The sequence below is a fragment of the Petromyzon marinus genome, chromosome 47, assembly GCF_048934315.1.
Source record: "Petromyzon marinus isolate PM22_M1 ecotype Great Lakes invasive population chromosome 47, UKy_Petmar_22M1.pri1.0, whole genome shotgun sequence".
In the NCBI taxonomy this organism is placed as follows: domain Eukaryota; kingdom Metazoa; phylum Chordata; class Hyperoartia; order Petromyzontiformes; family Petromyzontidae; genus Petromyzon; species Petromyzon marinus.
Window position 1 is genome coordinate 8,293,197 of NC_133713.1, and position 16,655 is coordinate 8,309,851.

Here is a 16,655-nt window from a genome sequence, read left to right on the forward strand (position 1 = left end):
ACGCAAACAAAACATTGTCAATTCGTTACTAGTTCAGCACACTGGTGTGTTGGAGATTAAACCCACGACATTTAGCATTCGAGTACCGTGAAGTTTCACCGGTAATTCCAATCAGCCTCATCAGGCGACAGCCAGAGTTGTGGAGAAATCCTCCGGCTTCGGTCTTAAATCAATATTGTGGCTTTGAGAGAGATCAAGATCGTCGGGGTGCATTGCTGGTTTGTGTGAGCGTGCCTCGATGGTTAATGTGGATGCTTCGTTTTTTGACATCGAGCTTACGGAGCTGACCCGCCGTAGGGGGGGGGGGGGTGAACTGCTCTAAAAGAGACGTCACCGTCTCAAGACGACGATGCCGATCGTAACCATCTCGTGCCCGCGATCGATTTATTGAGATGCGCCCCGTCGTTCCGCTTGGAGCGGTGAAGCGAAGGTTGTTTGCGAAGGATGAGCTGCGCGAGGCCAACGAAATCCGTGACAGCTTACGACGACGACGACAAGAAACACCCCTGAAAAAAATTCAAGGTTGTTGTTTTTTTTTTAAAGGACCGTGCGTGACCCGACCTGCATTGCAATCGAGGAACGTCAGTGTGGCAGATTCACGGTGAGAAAACGGATTTCTCTCTCGGGCCCTTATTCATTCCGGGCGAAGTTCGAGAGGCCAGCCGTCGAGGGAAGACGCCAAATCCCAACCCGGCGAATGCCACACGTCCTTTTCACAAAAACAGCCCCCTTCGTGTCACTCCACTGCTGGATGAGCACCAGCCCCCCCCCCGCCCCCCACGTTAATCACGACGAGTGCGGTCGACACATTTTGCGCGTGTCCAGCCGTGCTCGCCTCGGGGAACCTCTAAGAACACGATGGCGGTAACCTGCACATTCCGCTGCTGGATGAGCACCTGCCCTGCACCGGCCCGGTTATGGGGAGTGTGGGGGGGGGGGGGTTATTTGACCATACCTCACCACGGTGGTCAGTTCGATTTGCTGGCCAACACAATCGTGGGGGCATGGTATAGTAAGGAGGTAAAGGCGCAGCCCTGCAATTGCTCGCTCGCGCCACAGTTGGCGGAAGGGCTTCCACTCGCGTATATGGCCAGACGTCTTGGAAGAGATGAGAGAGTACCCACACTTCACCCCACCGCACGCGACATGCATGCCGATGGACTGCGATAGTAGAGAGAAAGGGGTGGGGGGTTTAAGAAACGTGCCCTGTGCTCCGATCGCCGTGTCAGGAGGTCAAACCCGATGGCCTTTGACTTGCAAATCCAGCGTGCCAGCGATGAGACCAGGGCAGCATCCTCATAACATAGTCCAGCATAACAGGGTTTTTTTCCGAGCTGCCCGCAGTGTAGTGGGACACACGTGATGGCACTGCCACAAGAGGTGCTATGGTTGTACCAGCTAAAGGTGATGTTTACAGGAAAGACTGACACCCAACGATCGAAACCAAAAACTAAATGTTGAGAACCTTACTAAAAACGATTAAACTATGAAACTATTTTTATTTTACCAGGTAAGGCCCCACTAAGCTATGTAGCTCTTTTTCAGAAGCCACCAGGCCACAAATGATAGCCCAACGAAGTGGCTTGTCATCATGTGGAAAATGTTATAGCAGCCAAATACTCGAAACGCGTGATGTCGATTCTAAATGTGGAGGGAAAAACCATAGGAGCCGGAGAAAAATCCACGCAACCACGGAGAGAGAGAGACACGCAAAATCCAAATATACGGGTGTCAGGGTCGGGATCAAACCCACGACCTCCTGTATACCAGGCGAGGTAGTTAACATCTCACCGCAGGGAGAGAGACAGATCCAAACTCCAAATATACAACAGGCATCAGGTTCGGGATCGAACCCACGACCTCCTGTATACCAGGCGAGGTAGTTAACATCTCACCGCAGGGAGAGAGACAGATACAAACTCCAAATATACAACAGGCATCAGGTTCGGGATCGAACCCACGACCTCCTGTATACCAGGCGAGGTAGTTAACATCTCACCGCAGGGAGAGAGACAGATACAAACTCCAAATATACAACAGGCATCAGGTTCGGGATCGAACCCACGACCTCCTGTATACCAGGCGAGGTAGTTAACATCTCACCGCAGGGAGAGAGACAGATCCAAACTCCAAATATACAACAGGCATCAGGTTCGGGATCGAACCCACGACCTCCTGTATACCAGGCGAGGTAGTTAACATCTCACCGCAGGGAGAGAGACAGATCCAAACTCCAAATATACAACAGGCATCAGGTTCGGGATCGAACCCACGACCTCCTGTATACCAGGCGAGGTAGTTAACATCTCATCGCAGGGAGAGAGACAGATACAAACTCCAAATATACAACAGGCATCAGGTTCGGGATCGAACCCACGACCTCCTGTATACCAGGCGAGGTAGTTAACATCTCACCGCAGGGAGAGAGACAGATACAAACTCCAAATATACAACAGGCATCAGGTTCGGGATCGAACCCACGACCTCCTGTATACCAGGCGAGGTAGTTAACATCTAACCACCGCAGGGAGAGAGACAGATACAAACTCCAAATATACAACAGGCATCAGGTTCGGGATCGAACCCACGACCTCCTGCATACCAGGCGAGGTAGTTAACATCTCCCGAGCCACCGTGGTGCCCAGGATATCACTGACTGCAGGTTCACGGCGTCTCTGGCCAACGGTGACTGACGCGCGTTACCGCGCCTCGTCATAACATTTGACTAATCGTGTTTGATGACGCTCGCCGTCTCACCTTCCGTGCGTGGCCCTTCGAGTGAAATAGTGCACCGCGTAATGTACGCCAGTGTCAGCGATTTTTCCAAACGTGAATTTATACCGACTTTGCTTCCTCGAGTGCCGAAAGGTTTCGACCGCCCCCCTCAAATATAAATCATCATCATCATCACCACAAAGCAACACACCGATTTACCTAAAATAAATAATGCGTATATAAAAATCTGTAGTGATTAATTACGCTCGCACTAAAATAGGTTGGTGGAGCGGTGGCGCAGTGGTTCGCATTTCTCGTGCCATGAATCTAGCAACCTGAGTTCGAATCCCAGCGACAGGTAGTCATCAGCGGCGAGTGATACCTGAGCCGGATCTGGGTGCCCAACTTGCCTCCGCCAAGCCCACCCTGATCAGCGCGGTGAAGTATGGTCCAACCAGGCCCCCCATAGCCAAAAGGTTCACGGGGAGAGGCCTTCATTCCGCATTGCAGGGCGCCGCAGTGGCTAGATGTTAACTATCTCGCCTGGTACACAGGAGGTCGTGGCTTCGATCCCAACCCTGACAGCTGCTGCTGTATATTTGGAGTTTGCGGTGTCTCTCTCCCTGTCGTTGCGTGGATTTTTCTCCGGGTCCTCCGGTTTTTCCCTCCACATTTAGAATTAACACGCGTTTAGGGTATTTGGCTGCTATAAATGTCCACGTGATAAGCCACTTCGTTGAGCTATCATTTGTGGCCAGGTCGCTTCTGAAAAGGAAACTAATAGCTCAGTGGAATATAATTTATTAAACTTTGCACTCCTATCGTGTTTGTTGTATTGTTTGCTGTTGTGACGTTCTCACCCGCGCCTACTGGACATCTGCGAAAGAGAGCTTTATAGCTCATCAGATTTATCCAGGATTAATACATGCTCATTCTGAATACACGCACTCTACGTTAGAGAACAAAAACGTAGAACGCTATATGAATAAGCACAAAGTCTAATATTAGCACTGTTATTTTTTAACACAGTGTATATGTTGACACGTGTGTGAACAATGCACGCATCACTTTACTGAGTCAAATCGGGCGTCAACCTGGGCATTTGCAGGTGCCCAAACGTCGTCGTTTACACCGGCGACGCCTCCACGATTTGATGTCACCGCAGCGGTCTCGTTTGCACGCGCGCGCGCGCACCCACAGTCCCTGTGATCACTGTTACATTGCATTTATGGCTTTTATTTTGGTGATTTCGAAAACGTTTTTTTTGGTTTGGCCATGTTTTTGTTTATTGTAGTACGGAGTTAGACTGATGGCCTAAATCTTAGTTGTCTTGTGGTTGTTGTTGTTGTTTGACTTGTATCCCACTGGGATTTTTGCACACAGCGTTGGTGTACGGTGCTATTTCAGGAATATTTAGATATTCTTAGCTCTTTCGGTAAAGTCACGTGACTTTACCGAAAGAGCTAAGAATATGAATTACTGCAGTCACGAAAGCTTTAAATCAAAATTTAATATTTTGATGGTTTTTTTCCCCTGGATTTTCTGTTTGCACAGTCACATAGTCACTTTAAGATGTTTTTCTTGTTCGTGTTTTAGTTTTTTTGTTTGTTGCGGTTGCACCCGATTGAAGAGCCGAATGGCTCACAGGGCTATACCAAAATAAATGGAACTAAAATGGAACTAAAAAAACAAAATCGCGCCCGGAGCAAATTCAATTCGCGGGCGAGCACGCGTCCAGAAGGTGCGTTACGATGGCCACCTTCCGGACATCTTCCCGACACCTTCGCCGCCGGTGAAGGTGGCCAGGAAGAACGGTGTTACAAAGCCCTGCGACTGACCAGGCGGTGGGAAGACCTTCACCCGTCCAACTGCAGGGTTGAGAAAAGGCTGACAATAATTCCGAACGTCCAGGTTTATCGCGATACGCACGCTGTCGTCGTGGCTGCTGCTGCTGTCTTTGCTACTACGAGCACCGTTTGAGTGTGACGTACTCGATTTTTTTTTATATTTTACTCGCGTGTCCCCAATGTGCTTTGGAGATTGTGAATTGAGATGTGCCGGGAATTTCGCGTGATAAAGACGATGATGATGATGACGACAACAACAATAATAATAATAATAATTTACAGCCCTTTGATGGATACAGACCTGCCCACGTTGTGTCGGTCGTGGCGACTTGTTTGACCATACTACATTGTACCGTGCTGGTGAGAGTACAGGTTGGCAAGGCAGGTGTCCAGTGATCACACAGTCGCGAGCAACACGCCACGACAGTCGCCGGCAACACGCCACGACAGTCGCTGGCAACACGCCACGACAGTCGCCGGCAACATGCCACGACAGTCGCCAGCAACACGCCACGACAGTCGCGAGCAACACGCCACGACAGTCGCTAGCAACACGCCACGACAGTCGCTGGCAACACGCCACGGGAGTCGCGAGCAACACGCCACGGCAGTGGCGAGCAACACGCCACGACAGTCGCGAGCAACACCCCACGACAGTCGCTGGCAACACCCCACGACAGTCGCTGGCAACACGCCACGACAGTCGCGAGCAACACGCCACGACAGTCGCCGGCAACACGCCACGACAGTCGCCGGCAACACGCCACGACAGTCGCTGGCAACACGCCACGACAGTCGCGAGCAACACGCCACGACAGTCGCGAGCAACACGCCACGACAGTCGCTGGCAACACGCCACGACAGTCGCCGGCAACACGCCACGACAGTCGCCGGCAACACGCCACGACAGTCGCTGGCAACACGCCACGACAGTCGCGAGCAACACGCCACGACAGTCGCGAGCAACACGCCACGACAGTCGCTGGCAACACGCCACGTACAACGACAAAGTCCACGACCACCACCATCGCCACTCGTGCTGGACTTGACAAGACTGTTGGGGCAAGCGCTGTTAGCGAGCAGCACCTATATGAAGGGAGGGTGGGCAACACATCACGCCCGGCCGCCTTTGTCTCCCCAGTGGCGATGTTTACACAGCGCACCAGGTACTCAGTTGAGGCTGAGTCGACCTCGGGACCGGTTCAGATAATTAATCGTCACCGGTGTCGGCCGTGAGAGGGAATCGAACTCGGGTTTGGCCGGGTTCGTAGCGCAGCGCGCTAACCGCTGCCCCACCGCTCCCCACACACACACACAGACACACGCAGACAGACACACACACAGAGACACACACAGACACACGCAGACAGACACACACAGAGACACACACAGACAGACACAGACAGACAGAGACACACACAGACACACACAGACACACGCAGACAGACACACACACAGAAAGACACACACACAGACACATACACAGAAAGACACACACACAGACACATACACAGAAAGACACACAGACAGACACACACAGACAGACACACACACAGACAGACACACACACAGACACACACAGACACAGACACACACAGACACACACAGACACACACAGACAAAGATAAAGACAAAGATCCCCCATATAGCCTTAACAGACTGTAGGGGCAAGTGCTGTTAGCGAGCACCTATGAAGGCCGGAACGGTACACGAGGGGGTGGGTGGCCAGCACCACGCCCGACCGCCTTTGTCTCCCTAGTGGCAATGTTTACACACCGCACCAGGTACTCATTTGAGGCTGAGTCGACCTAGGGGAGGCCCAGGACCGGTTCAGATAATCGTCACTGGTGTCGGCCGTGAGCGGGAAACGAACCCGCGTCGCCAGGTTCATAGCGCAGCGTAGCGCTAACCGCTACACTATCGCTCCCCACACACACACAGACACACACACAGAGAAAGACAGACACACACACAGACAGACACACACAGACACACACACAGCCAAAGAGAGGCACACGCAAAGTCGCAAAGAAAGTAGAAAGACGACGCGCGAAGGGACGGAGTGGGGGGGGAGAAGAAGATTCGACTGAGAACGTTCACAGCGACGCACGGAGAGCGCGCTGCGTGCGAAGGGAATAAATGTTGACCACCGTCTCCACGCGAGTGATTGAACCAAAGTGAATTGAATACCGTTACAGTACCTACCAAATACATCTCGGGGAGGGGAGGAGTGGTGGAAGGGCTTTCATCACCCTCAAGAGTCCAGCCTCGTACTGCAGGGAAAAGAGGGGAGGCCGCTGGGGTTGTTCTCAGGGTGCGGGGGTGGGCAGGGCCGGGTTCGTTTGTTGGGCAGGGTCGGGTTTGGGTCACTGGTTGGGCCAGGATTTTTTGGAATTTCCAGGCACCTCTATAGGGTCGGGTTGGGCCAGGATTTTGGGGAATTTCCAGGCACCTCTATAGGGTCGGGTTGGGCCAGGATTTTGGGGAATTTCCAGGCACCTCTATAGGGTCGGGTTGGGCCAGGATTTTTGGGAATTTCCAGGCACCTCTATAGCGTCGGGTTGGGTGGTTGGGTTGGGTGGGTGGATTGGCGGGTGGGCGTGAGCGAGGTCATCGCAAGAATGTTTGGCCGGTGGGGAAATACCCGTGTCTACGAAATGAATAACGATTAGCAGACAAAAGTTAAAACTTGGGGAATGCACAAACAAAAAACCTCTCCAGGAGTGTGCGGCTGTGATCACCCAGATCAGAGCGTAACGACAACACAAACAGGATGACGGACGCGATGCCCCGATCCACAAAAACCAAGGAGACATCATCGCTGCGATTCCATTCCGCTGCTAATGACGCGGTGATCTGGGCTTGAACCACCTGAATGTGAAATTGTAGTTGTTGCATTATCTACATCAGCAGCCGTACGAAAGATAAAAGAATAACAACGCCTTGGTAGTTGGGGCGGGACGACTGAGCTGGGGGGGGGGCGACGGAGCCGGGGGGGGGGGGGCGACGGCGCGAGCAGAGGGAGCCGACACTGACTCACTCACACATCATACACTGACTCACTCACACCATGCACTGACTCACTCACACATGATGCACTGACTCACACATCATACACTGACTCACTCATCATACGCTGACTAACACATCGTGCGCTGACTCACACATCATACACTCACTCACTCTGCTGCTGACTCACTCACACATCATACACTGGGAATGTCGTGCTGCCAGCTATGGCTGCAGTTTTTTGTCGTACGTGTTATGTATATCGTTTATTGTTAAATTTAAATTCACAGTTCCTATGATTACTGTTACATTGTTTTTATAGCTTTATTTTGGTGATTTGAAAACATATGGTTAATCTAAATTGTCTTATGGTTGTTGTTGGCTTGCACCACATTGATTTTTGCACACAGCGTTTTAATAAGTTTTTTTTGGTGTGGAAGATTTGCTGGTTTATTCCAGGATGTTTCTGTTACGCGTTGTCGCTTTAAGATGTTCTGTGTTCAAATTTTGTTTGTTGCGGTTGCACCCGACTTAAGAGCCGCATGGCTCACAGGGCTATACCTAATAAATGAAACTTGAAAACACGTAGGCTTTCGCGACCAATATTCATAATAAAGGTTTTTGGGTGAGATTGCGTAAGTATTAATGTGTCGTAATCCTCCATCACTTGACAGCCAGTAAGGCTTGCCACGTTAACAAAACGTGCCCCCAAAGCATAATGTTTCCACCTCCATGTTTCACGGTGGGATGGTGTACTTGGGGTCATAGGCAGCATTCCTCCTGCTCCAAACACGGCGAGTTGAGTTGATGGCAAAGAGCTCCATTTTGGTCTCATTACAACCACAACACTTTCACCCAGTTGTCCTCTGAATCATTCAGATGTTCATTGGCAAACTTCAGACGGGCATGTATATGTGCTTTCTTGAGCAGGGGGACCTTGCGGTCACTGCAGGATTTCAGTCCTTCACGGCGTAGTGTGTTACCAATTGTTTTATTGGTGACTATGGTCCCAGCTGCCTTGAGATCATTGACAAGATCCTCCCGTGTAGTTCTGGGCTGATTCCTCACCGTTCTCATGATCATTGCAACTCCACGAGGTGAGATCTTGCATGGAGCCCCAGGCTGAGGGAGATTGACGGTTCTTTTGTGTTTCTTCCATTTGCGAATAATCGCACCAACTGTTGTCACCTTCTCACCAAGCTACTTGGCAATGGTCTTGTAGCCCATTCCAGCCTTGTGTAGGTCTACAATCTTGTCCCTGATATCCTTGGAGAGCTCTTTGGTCTTGGCCATGGTGGAGAGTTTGGAATCTGATTGATTGCTTCTGTGGACAGGTGTCTTTTATACAGGTAACGAGCTGAGATTAGGAGCACACTCTTAAAGGGAGGTAACAAGCTGAGATTAGGAGCACTCCCTTTAAGAGTGTGCTCCTAATCTCAGCTCGTTACCTGTATAAAAGACACCTGGGAGCCTGAAATCTTTCTGATTGAGAGGGGGTCAAATACTTATTTCCCTCATTAAAATGCAAATAAATTTATAACATTTTTGACATGTTTTTCTGGATTTTTGTTGTTATTCTGTCTCTCACTGTTCAAATAAACCTACCATTAAAATTATAGACTGATCATTTCTTTGTCAGTGGGCAAACGTACAAAATCAGCAGGGAATCAAATACTTTTTTTCCCTCACTGTATCCCAACTGCTCCACTGGCCCGAGTTTAAATTCCCGATAAAAAAATTGGTTGAACCGGTCCTGGGCCTCCTCTAGGTAGACTCGGTCACAAATGAGTACTTGGGATACAAAGGCAACCCGGGGCGTGATGGTGCTGCCAACTTCACTGTCCCTTGTGTGCCGTGCCGGCCTTCGTAGGTGCTGCTCGCTAACAGCACGTGCCCCCAACGGTCTGGTGAAATTATACACAGGGGCGTGGGGGATCTTTGTCTCATAACTTGTTTACTTGTCCTACCTTACACTTCATCATTATCACTACCACCATCACTAACACAGCCACGAGCTATCCACGTTGTCATCAGCCGTGATTTATTTGGCGCAGGAATGCTTTGCTGAGTGCACTGAGCCTCGAAACTCGCAGGGAAACAAACGTCACCAATGAGTCTGCAACATTTAAAAAAAATTACATCTAAATAGTTTTTTTTATTTCGTAATACGTTCCCGTTGAATGGGGGTTTATCTGTTAGGCAATTGTTACCGTTTGGTTGACTTCATATGCAAATTGATCAGGAAACGTTGAGGAATCCGATAAGCTATGCAGCTATTTTTGTTACAGACATCCAGTAGTGGTGGGGGTCAGCAAGTTACAATACAACAAAAATGGTCATCAGGAAATATTATTTTTTTTAAATTCTAATCAGGCCCCATGGTGTCAAGTGGCAGTTCATAACTCGTATTATCCACACCGTCTCTCTGCGCTCCCTATTTATAGAGCACTCTAAGTGTTCAGACGGGCCATGGCACGGAACATTTTAAATGGTTTAATTCTTGCAAATCACGGCACGAGGTATTTCACGACCACTGCGAAGCAGAGTTTATTGGTCAGCATCAAGGCCGTAATTATAATATATATTGGGGGGGGACACATATTGTGGGGACACATCCCCCCCCCAATATTCAAATATGCTCAAAATGTCCCCCCCAATATATTGCTATAATTTTTTTTGCTATGCTATGTAAATAAAAATAACAATTTGCTAAACCTTGGCCACAATATCTGGACTTGTCTTCATATAAATCAATGCATATATATGATTGTGGTTATGGTTGTACTTTATTAAGCCCTAATCTCTGCCATTACATGCAATGAAACAAGAAAAGGTAAAAAAGTAAAAACAGAGCAATGTAATACAATCCACTATTAGACATTATTGTAAAAAATAAATGAAAAGTCCATCCTATGTTTTAGATTTGAAGCTTTCGTGACTGCAAGGATCCATACTCTTTGGTTCTATTCGGTAAAGTCACGTAGGTAAAAAATAAAATGTGCTCAGAATATATTGAGCACATTTATTATATTGATGTAAGTTAGACTTAGGTTTTTTCACATCAGTTTACTGTATGATAGTTGATTTGTTGCAGCACCCATTGGCGTCCATGTACGCGGTACCTCTGTGGATGTGCAAGCCTTGACTTTAACAAAGCTACTTCTGTGACCAGTACAAGGTTCCTCTGTGGATGTGTAGGCTTCAACTTTAACATAGCTATTTCTGTGACCAGTCACAAGCTAATCCCCTTAGCTATTTCAATGCTAAATTATATTGTTTGATTTGTGCTGGGTGCCTCTGTGGATGTGTAGGCTTTGAATTTACATAGCCATTTCTGTGACCAGTCACAAGCTAATCCCTCAACCTTTTAAAATGCTAAATTCTACTGCTTGGGTGCCTGACTTTCGCTCAACCAGCTTAAAAGGGCGCTACGAATCTTAACAGCGTTTATTGAAGCTCTGTCGTCCCAACAGGTCTGTCCCTTTCACCTGAAAAAGGCTGCTTGTGTTGTGGCCGAAACGTCGTGATTTTTGTTGTTTTATTTTTTACCTACGTGACTTTACCGAATAGAACCAAAGAGTATCCATCCTATGTGTTAGTTAATTTTTAAATATTTTAGGCAGGAAATTAGTTTTAAAATTTAGATATTTTTCTGGGTTGGGACCCCCAGACACCCTGGAAGATTTGCCCCCCCCCCCAAATGTTGATTCCATGGCTACGGCCTTGGTCAGCATACACACAGGTAGCATTAATCCGGGCGGCCGCTGGAATTCGAACCACGAATCCGTCTACACTGGTCCGTCGTCGCAAAGCGTCTTCCTTGCGCTGACATTAAACGCGAGGTTTCTATCAGGAATGGCAAAGAGTCGCGACTCAGAATCACGATTCTATTTCGAGAATCAATTACAGTATGTCTTTTAATAGAATACAAATAGGAAGAAAAAAAAACCCCTTGGGAAATATAGCGGCCTCTAGTGGCCGCAGGGAAATCACATGACCCCTATTCATCATACACCATAAACGAACCTTTAAAAAAAACACGTACGGTGCTGTATTCTTTAACATAATTTTCATCTATAAAGCACCCACAAACAATCGTTCACAGGGCACGAAACTCGATTCATGCACACCCATGAGCTTGTGAACAAATATCAATCCGTTCATCGTTACACGGGATGTCACCCACCACCACTCCCCCAGGGCCAAGTTAAGGTTCTCGTCGGCCCTAGGCACTTGTGTCGTCCGGCCTTCAGTGATTACTATCTGCAGGTGGCACTGCTGCTGCTCCTCCATGTTGTCACCCTTGCACTGCTGTCCGTTGAGAATGACATTGTGCGAAAGACGCAATTCTAAGGTTGTTATCGCTAATTTTGCAATGAAAAAAAAGTTCAAGCTGTGGCAACGACAGAGATGAGGATGTTGCGGTGGATGCTGGGGTTCAACATGGAAAGTACAGCGTGAGAAACGAAGAAGTGAGAGGAATACTCAAGGTGGTAGAAATCAGAGAGAGAGAGAGAGAGGGCGATAAGGCTCTGGTGTGGTTCGGTCATATTGAGAGACGACAGGAAAGCCACGTGGGTCAGAAGGTGGCAAGTGATGCAAGCGGAAGGAAAGAGATCAAGAGGAATGCAGAAGAAGAGGTTTGGGGGGAGGCGATGTGGTGCGATGAGCGGAAAGAGAGATAGCGAAGAGGCAGGGCAGCGTGCAGAAGGTTGGCAAGGACAGCGGACACCTCCACATTAGTGGGACAAACGCGTGGAAGAAGAGTATTTGGCTGCTATACATTTCCCCATGATAAGCCACTTTTTTGAGCTTTAATTTGTGAGAGCCAGGTCGCTTCTGAAAGAGCTATATAGCTCAGTGGGGGCCTTACATTTCTCCATGATAAGCAACTTTTTAGAGTTTTAATTTGTGAGAGCCAGGTCGCTCTGAAAGAGCTATATAGCTCAGTGGGGGACCTTACATTTCTCCATGATAAGCCACTTTCTCGAGCTATCATTTGTGAGAGCCAGGTCGCTCTGAAAGAGCTATATAGCTCAGTGGGGGACCTTACATTTCTCCATGATGTCACTTTTTTGAACTTTAATTTGTGAGAGCCAGGTCGCTTCTGAAAGAGCTATAGGGCTCAGTGGGGGCCTTACATTTCTCCATGATAAGCAACTTTTTAGAGTTTTAATTTGTGAGAGCCAGGTCGCTCTGAAAGAGCTATATAGCTCAGTGGGGGACCTTACATTTCTCCATGATAAGCCACTTTCTCGAGCTATCAGTTGTGAGAGCCAGGTCGCTTCTGAAAGAGCTATATAGCTCAGTGGGGGCCTTACATTTCTCCATGATGTCACTTTTTTGAACTTTAATTTGTGAGAGCCAGGTCGCTTCTGAAAGAGCTATATAGCTCAGTGGGGGACCTTACATTTCTCCATGATAAGCCACTTTTTTTTGCTTTAATTTGTGAGAGCCAGGTCGCTTGTGAAAAAGTAATACTTAAAACAACTTTTTTTTTAAACACGCTTTAATGAATTGTACCGTACTAGTAATGTAAGAAGTCCACGACTCCAATAAGTGGCCCCGAAGCTTGTCACAACGTAAGGGGACCGTGGTGATGTACAGCCAACGTCAGTTGACCGTGGACAATTAGACCCAAGCCGAAACATAACATATATAAAAAGATTGATTAAAAAAAATTATTATTTTTAATGATAGAATCTAGTATTGTCATCAGTATGACATAAGTATACCAAGTTGTGCAGTCGATACCACATTGGGAAGTGGGTTGAAATTGAGTTACAAGATTTGATACAAAACAACAGAGTGAGTTAATAAAAAGCGTGTTAAAAAAGAGCTACATAGCACACCTGGTAAAATAAAAAGTTTCGTAGTTTTTTTTTACATGGCCCAAGGTGAGCAGTTCGGTCCTGGAAGATCATAAAATACTACACGCCGCAGTCTGCTTCACACGGTGCATGTTAACGATCCGGTGGCGTCATTAGAAAGAAAGCAGAATCATAATATTTAGTCATACTGGAGGAATCCGATGAGCTATGAAGCTCTTTTTGTTGTTGTTACAGAGTCCAGTAGCGGCACGGGATCAGAACGTTACAACAACAATCAATAGATAAACACGATAGGAGTGCAAAGTGTAGGAATGGTAAACAAATCACTTGAAAATATACAATCAAAACTAAACATTTAAAAAACAAAATCTTACCATTTTAAGCCCACTGGGGTATTAACTTACTTTTTACAGAAGGGATCTGGCCACAAATGATAGCACGACAAAGCGGCTTTTATCATCATCATCATCGTGTGTCGGCTGTCACAGTCCAGATTTTCCAAACATAAGAAATATATCGCAAATTATACACATTGCTAAGCGCGTGAGTACAGTACACACGAGCACAGTACACACGAGTACAGTACACACGAGTACAGTACACTCGGGCACAGTACACACGAGCACAGTACACACGAGTACAGTACACCCGGGCACAGTACGCACGGTACAGTACGCACGGGAGCGGAACGCCGGAGTACAGTACACACGGGCACAGTGCACGCGGGTACAGTACATCTGGATACAGTGCCACGTGGGCACAGTGCCACCTGGGTACAGTGCACCTGGGTACAGTGGCACATGAGTACAGTGCCACACGGGCACAGTGCACCTGGGTACAGTGCCACATGGATACAGTGCACCTGGGTACAGTGCCACACGGGCACAGTGCACCTGGGTACAGTGCCACATGGATACAGTGCACCTGGTTACAGTGCCACACGGGCACAGTGCACCTGGGTACAGTGCCAGATGGATACAGTGGCACCTGGGTACAGTGGCACATGGGTACAGTGGCACATGGATACAGTGCACCTGGGTACAGTGCCACATGGGTACAGTGGCACCTGGGTACAGTGCCACACGGGCACAGTGGCACCTGGGTACAGTGCCACACTGGCACAGTAGCACCTGGGTACAGTGCCACACGGGCACAGTGCACCTGGGTACAGTGCCACACGGGCACAGTGGCACCTGGGTACAGTGCCACATGGGTACAGTGGCACACGGGTACAGTGCCACACGGGCACAGTGGCACCTGGGTACAGTGCCACACGGGCACAGTGCACCTGGGTACAGTGCCACATGGGTACAGTGCCACACGGGTACAGTGCTGCAAAACAACTTCGAAGTACCATTCGGAATCGGCGTCTTGCGACTCGCCGAGGCTCTGTTGTGTAAACGATTGTGTGTGTGTGTGAGAGAGAGTGTAAAATTACGACTATACTCGCCCCGCTTGGCTGACCAAGTCTCATCATACCCGGGGGTACACTGTGGGCCATTTGGTCGAAAGCGGACGATGATAATGCAGCAGTAAATTACTTTGTGGCGAATTTCCCGATGATGCTGGATGTAATTACCAGCGAAACGTCGTACCACTCGAACTGTAAACGTTGTGCTAAAGTCGTGAACTATTTTGTCTTTTGTCAACGTGAGACTTTTTTTGCTGATTGGTGGCCTGTGTGTCGGGTGGTGGAGGGTTACGACACATTTATAAATAACGCGATCTAACCCCAAAAAAACCTTTATTATGAGTAAATTACTTCACCGCATTACTATTATGCTGTGGGGTTTTTGTGTGTGTTTGTTCCAGCCCAGAGAATGCATTGAAAGAAAAAACACGACAAAATAGCTTATTAGCTGTTATTCTTCATTTAATTTTGTTTAGTTTGCCTAATTTTTACATCAAATCCTAAACTAAACACAGAAACACTGTAAACCATTCTTAAAGCATGCCAAAAGCTTCCTCCTGCACAATGTAACATTTTAAAATTTTATTTCTCCTCCATACACGGCGAATTGAGTTGATGCCAAAGAGCTCCATTTTGGTCTCATCTGACCACAACACTTTCACCCAGTTGTCCTCTGAATCATTCAGATGTTCATTGGCAAACTTCAGACGGGCATGTATATGTGCTTTCTTGAGCAGGGGGACCTTGCGGGCGCTGCAGGATTTCAGTCCTTCACGGCGTAGTGTGTTACCAATTGTTTTCTTGGTGACTATGGTCCCAGCTGTCATTGATAAGATCCTCCCGTGTAGTTCTGGGCTGATTCCTCACCGTTCTCATGATCATTGCAACTCCACGAGGCGAGATCTTGCATGGAGCCCCAGGCCGAGGGAGATTGACAGTTCTTTTGTGTTTCTTCCATTTGCGAATAATCGCACCAACTGTTGTCACCTTCTCACCAAGCTGCTTGGCAATGGTCTTGTAGCCCATTCCAGCCTTGTGTAGGTCTACAATCTTGTCATTGACATCCTTGGAGAGCTCTTTGGTCTTGGCCATGGTGGAGAGTTTGTAATCTGATTGATTGATTGCTTCTGTGGACAGGTGTCTTTTATACAGGTAACAAGCTGACATTAGGAGCACTCCCTTTAAGAGTGTGCTCCTAATCTCAGCTCGTTACCTGTATAAAAGACACCTGGGAGCCAGAAATCTTTCTGATTGAGAGGGGGTCAAGTACTTATTTCCCTCACTAAAATGCAAATCAATTTATAACATTTTTGACATCCGTTTTTCTGGACTTTTTTTGTTGTTATTCTGTCTCTCACTGTTCAAATAAACCTACCATTAAAATTATAGACTGATAATTTCTTTGTCAGTGGGCAAACGTACAAAATCAGCAGGGGATCAAATACTTTTTTCCCTCACTGTAGGCCCTGTTGAAAAAGCTTGATGTGGACCCCCCCACCTCCCTCTTGGCAACTTTCTAATTTTGCCTCGGCACTGCTGAGCGACTATTGGATCTGTTGTGATCTTGCGAGATACAGATGTTGATCATCTGGTGAGCTGTAGATGTTGATCATCTGGTGAGCTGTAGATGTGATGATCTGGTGAGCTGTAGATGTGGTGATCTGGTGAGCTGTAGATGCGGTGATCTGGTGAGCTGTAGATGTGATGATCTGGTGAGCTTTAGATGCGGTGATCTGGTGAGCTGTAGATGTGATGATCTGGTGAGCTGTAGATGTGATCATCTGGTGAGCTGTAGATGTGATTATCTAGTGAGCTGTAGATGTGATGATCTGATGAGTTGTA

General features: G+C 47.9%; 1 protein-coding gene across 2 annotated transcripts in view; it reads right to left on the reverse strand.

The window, feature by feature from the left end:
• The window catches only part of LOC116952521 (P2Y purinoceptor 4-like), a 31,296-nt gene extending 24,361 nt beyond the window's left edge, over positions 1-6,935 (reverse strand). For both annotated transcript variants that reach the window (XM_032971930.2, XM_032971931.2), the window contains exon 1: positions 6,768-6,935. The gene's annotated coding sequence lies outside the window, so the exon portion shown is untranslated. The remainder of the gene's footprint in view (positions 1-6,767) is intronic.
• Positions 6,936-16,655: the final 9,720 nt, after the last annotated feature.